Below are 5,652 nucleotides of genomic sequence, written 5' to 3' on the forward strand. Positions count from 1 at the left end.
TTCTTTTATGATTATGAAATGAGGTGTCACATGGTGATGTTTTAATCGAAAGAATTATATTCAAAATATTTATTTGGAAGGTTTTTTATTCAAAAAGAATTATATGAAAGAATTGTATTTTAAAGATACTTATTTAAGGAAATTATATTTGAAAATATTTATTGAAAGAATTATATTTAAAAAATAATTATTTCAGAAAAACTACATTTGAAAGAGAGTTATTTGGAAGAATTATATGTGAAGGATATTTATTTGAAAAACTTGAAATTATTTGGGCGTACATGTATTTATTAATTGTTGAGTGATATTTATGGTATTCTTGTTGTCTTGCTGCGCATACCATTGGTTGTTTTATTCTGCCCTTATTGCTATATATTTCCTAGTATTTTGTATATTATATTGCACAGGTTATTAGACTAGTGAGTGTCTTGACTGTACTTCGTCTCTACTCTATTGAGGTTAGTCTTGATACTTACTGGGTACCGTCCGTGGTGTACTCATACTACACTTCTGCACATTTTTTTGCTGAGCTAGGTATTGGAGATATCGGACTTGAGCAGAGTTAAAGTGCGATAGTAAGGATTCAAGGTAGAGCTGCTTGGCCGTCACAGTCCCTTGGAGTCTTTTCATTTCATTGTACTGTTAATTTGTAATCAAACAGTATTGTATATTCGGTCTTCGTGATCATTCCATGTATTCAGTTAGAGTTCGTGACTCAGTACTACCAGTCTTGGGAGGTTGTGTATTCATATTTGTTCCGCTGTTAGTTTTAATTACTTATTTAATTTTAAAAAATGGCATCAAAAGGTAATCTAAATCGGCTTACCTAGTCTTAGAGACTAGGTGCCATCACGACGCATGTGGTGGGATTTTGGGTCGTGAAGAGGTGCCGTGAGTAAATAATGAGGATATTTGGCACGTGAATTGTCCGTGCAGTTGTGATATAAAATGAGGGCACGAGATGCTGGGGAAATATGATGATTTAATTATGGGCACGAAGTGCCGTATAAATATGAAAATGTGCTCAGACCCATGTTTATGAAAAAAATATGAAAATGGGTTGAGACCCGTATTCTTTTATGATTATGAAATGAGGTGTCACATGGTGATGTTTTAATCGAAAGAATTATATTCAAAATATTTATTTGGAAGGTTTTTTATTCAAAAAGAATTATATGAAAGAATTGTATTTTAAAGATACTTATTTAAGGAAATTATATTTGAAAATATTTATTGAAAGAATTATATTTAAAAAATAATTATTTCAGAAAAACTACATTTGAAAGAGAGTTATTTGGAAGAATTATATGTGAAGGATATTTATTTGAAAAACTTGAAATTATTTGGGCGTACATGTATTTATTAATTGTTGAGTGATATTTATGGTATTCTTGTTGTCTTGCTGCGCATACCATTGGTTGTTTTATTCTGCCCTTATTGCTATATGTTTCCTAGTATTTTGTATATTATATTGCACAGGTTATTAGACTAGTGAGTGTCTTGACTGTACTTCGTCTCTACTCTATTGAGGTTAGTCTTGATACTTACTAGGTACCGTCCGTGGTGTACTCATACTACACTTCTGCACATTTTTTTGCTGAGCTATGTATTGGAGATATCGGACTTGAGCAGAGTTAAAGCGCGATAGTAAGGATTCAAGGTAGAGCTGCTTGGCCGTCGCAGTCCCTTGGAGTCTTTTCATTTCATTGTACTGTTAATTTGTAATCAAACAGTATTGTATATTCGGTCCTCGTGATCATTCCATGTATTCAGTTAGAGTTCGTGACTCAGTACTACCAGTCTTGGGAGGTTGTGTATTCATATTTGTTCTGCTGTTAGTTTTAATTACTTATTTAAAATTATTTTAAAAATGGCATCAAAAGGTAATCTAAATCGGCTTACCTAGTCTTAGAGACTAGGTACCATCACGACGCCTGTGGTGGGATTTTGGGTCATGACAAGTTGGTTTCAAAGCTCTAGGTTCATAGGTTTTACGAGTCACGAACGAGTCTAGTAGATTCTTGCAGATCGGTACAGAGACGTCTGTACTTATCTTTGAGAGGCTACAAAACTGTTAGAAAATTTCCATTTCTTTCATTCCTGTCATGCGGAATTTGTTGAATTTGGAATTTGAACCTTTGTATCTCCATTCTCTCACAGATGGTGAGGACACGTGCTATTGGGTTAGCTGATGCCACGGCCCAATTTTTCCTCCGTTGGGTATCGTGATGGCACCTAGTCTTAGGGACTAGGTAAGCCTAACAATAATTAAAACAACAACATTATTTAAATAGAATCTCTTAAAATTCCCAAAACCGGTAGTACAAGTCATAAGCTCTACAGAGTGTTTGCTAGAAAACTTCTAAATTCAACTGTCCAGAAATAAGAATAAACAGTGCAAAACGAAAACTGGAAGGTGACTCCGAAGCCTGCGAACACAGCAACATGTTTACCTTGAGTCTCGACAGCAACAGTCCACACAGCTAGCTAACGAACAAGTACCTGGATATGCACAAAAATGTGCAGAAGAGTAGTATGAGCAAACCACAGCGGTGCCTAGTAAGTATCAAGACTAACCTCGGTGGAGTAGTGACGAGGAACAGTCAAGACACCCACTGGTCTAATAAACTGAACAGATATAAGTACATGAATAACAGAAGTATGATGTCTACATAAAGATTATGCAATATGGCTCATAATACAGTAATGACATTAAAGCATGAAACAACAAGTATCAGCAGAATATCATGAAAATTATGTAGACAAAGTGAATGGAACACAACCTAAATCCGGAACGAATACAACAAGGACAAGTAATAACACAGTAATTACAACCGCTTTTACATTAGGTTTTAGTCAACAACTCCACGAGGTACCGAACCTCGGATAATTCACAACTCACGGGTCTCAATACCTGAACCCTAACACTTGGCATCATGTGCCCTCATAACACCTCATAACCACACTGACGACTCACGTGCCAATAAAGCCATTCTCACATAGAACGCAAGTAAACAAGGGTGAGCATCTATGCTCAACAATATCAAGAACACCTCTTATCCGATAAGAGTGCTTAACTACGTGTATGGTTGTGCAAGTGTCCTAACATAGTCCATACCAGCAAATAAGCATAAGGAAGAAGAAGAACGGACAACACGTAGAATATTTTCTCACAGCTTTCACAAGATAAAGCTCACACAGGTATTTATACCACTACACAAATATCAACAACAAGAATGCCCCCAGGCCATAAATCATCACAAATCAATCCCTGACACAACCCACCTTGTCTCGCCACGTGTGCAATAGTAATATAAATGCCGCCTTGTCTCGCCACACGTGCATCCCGCCTTGTCACGCTGCATGTGCAAATATCAATAGTAATAATAGCATGGCAGAAATCTCATGCTACCCCATAATAACAACCGCACGGCAGAAACTTTGGGCATCACAATAATAACAATCGCACGGCAGGAACCTTGTGCATCACCACAACGAATACAACAACAACAATGGCAATAATACAAAGTAAGACAAGTAAATCAACTCAAGAACCTTTAAATCACAAGAAAATGTGGAACCAATTCACAAGGAGTAACCACAATCTGAAATTCTAGGCCTAAAGAGAATAGCTCAACAAGGGAAAACTAATGTGTAGCAACAATCCCACAATATACACCTCAACAACAGGGAAGCTAACACGAGTCAAATAATTCCAAATAAAACAAGTCGACTGAAATATAGGATATCTAAACTTCTTTTAAGGTTGAGGAAATTACGAAGGATATTCAACAATTCAATTAAGGATAAGCAGCGGAAAATAATCATAACCTCAATTAATACTAGACAATTATAGGATGAAATAATATAAATTCCAAATAAAGATAAGCAGTTATGAAAAGATAGCATGGCTATACAAGAGATAACAGTTTCAGTTAAGGAACATATGAATCAAGTAACAATAATAGTGGATCATGAAGCAATTGATTCTAATTAAGCAGGTATATGTGAATCTAGTAATTAAGGTATATAATCATAACAAGAACAACTGCATATTCAATGAATACAAGGACCTAAGAACCCTAAAAGGCCAATTTTCCACAAATAAGTCCGTGCACGCACTCATCACCTCGTGTACACGGATTACAATCAACATAGAAGACTCAAATCCTAAGGGGAAGTCCCCCACACAAGGTTAGGCCAGATACTTACCTCAAACCAAGCTCAAACAATCCGTAAGAATGCCCTTTCCTAAATTATCCAACTCCGAATGGTCCAAATCTAACCAAACACAATTGCATATCATGCATACAACGATAATAGACTCATCTAATTAATGAAATCAATATTTTAACAAACAATTCTGAAACTTTCCCTAAAAAGTCCACCTGGGCCCACGTCTCGAAATCGGGTAAAAATCACAAAATATGAACACCCATTCACTCACGAGTCCAACCATATAAGAATTACTCAAATCCGACCACAATCCCCTTTCAAAACTCGAAATCTTTATTGAAGAAGTTCTTCCAATTGTTTTCCAATTTCAACCCCAAAAATCCGAAACTAAATGTAGAAGACAACTATAGATTAATGCAATAAAACCAAATTTGAGTAATAAATCGTTACCCACAAGATTCATCTGAAAATCCATCAAAGAATCTCCTTCTCCCGAGCTCAAAATAAAAAATGGAGTGAAAAATGAAATAACCCTCGATTCCAAACCCTTTCTGCCCAGCGATCCTCGCACCTGCGCCTACCGCACTTGCGGTCTAACCAGTCGCACCTGCGGAAGTCACTAACTCCCACAGCCTCCGCACCTGCGAGTCTTCTGCGCATATGCGGGCATCGCAGATGTGGAACTCCCTCGCACTCGCGACCCCAGGCCAACTCTCAAATTCTCGCATCTGCGCTTCCATCTCCGCACGTGCGAGTCTGCTGATGCGCACAAATTCTCCGCACTTGCGGAAACTACCAAGTCCAGCTCTTCCCGCACCTGCGACCATCGCACCTGCGCCCAAGGTTCGCAGGTGCGATTACACCAGAACTCAGACCTCCCCAAAACCATGGAAATCATCTGCAACTCATCCGAAAAACACCCGGGGTCCTCGGGACCGTGTCCAAAGATACCAACAAGTTCTATACCCTAACACGAACCCGCTCGAGGTCTCAAATCACATCAAACAACGTCGAAACTACGAATAACACCATGAATCGAACTTATAAATTTCAAATCTTTCAACTTCTAAAACCCGTGCCGAAACCTATCAAATCAACCCGAAATGATGTCAAATTTTGCAGGCAAGACCCAAATAACATAACGGAGTTGTTCCGACTCTTGGAATCGCATTCCGACCCCTATATCAAAAAGTCCGCTTTCGGTCCAAATCTCCAAAAATTCAACTTTCACCATTTCAAGCATAAATCAGCAACAGACCCCTGATTCACAGTCCGGACATGCTCCTAAGTCCAAAATCACCCAACGGAGCTAATGGAACCGACAGAACTCCATTCCGGAGTCGTCTTCACATATTTTCGATTACAATTAAAATCCTAAGACTTAAGCTTCCGTTTTAGGGACTAAGTATCCTAAATCACCCCGAAACAATCGGTAACCGAATTCAACCACGCACGCAAGTCAATACATATAATATG

This window comes from Nicotiana tomentosiformis, chromosome 2 (genome assembly GCF_000390325.3).
Source record: "Nicotiana tomentosiformis chromosome 2, ASM39032v3, whole genome shotgun sequence".
NCBI classification, from domain to species: Eukaryota; Viridiplantae; Streptophyta; class Magnoliopsida; order Solanales; family Solanaceae; genus Nicotiana; species Nicotiana tomentosiformis.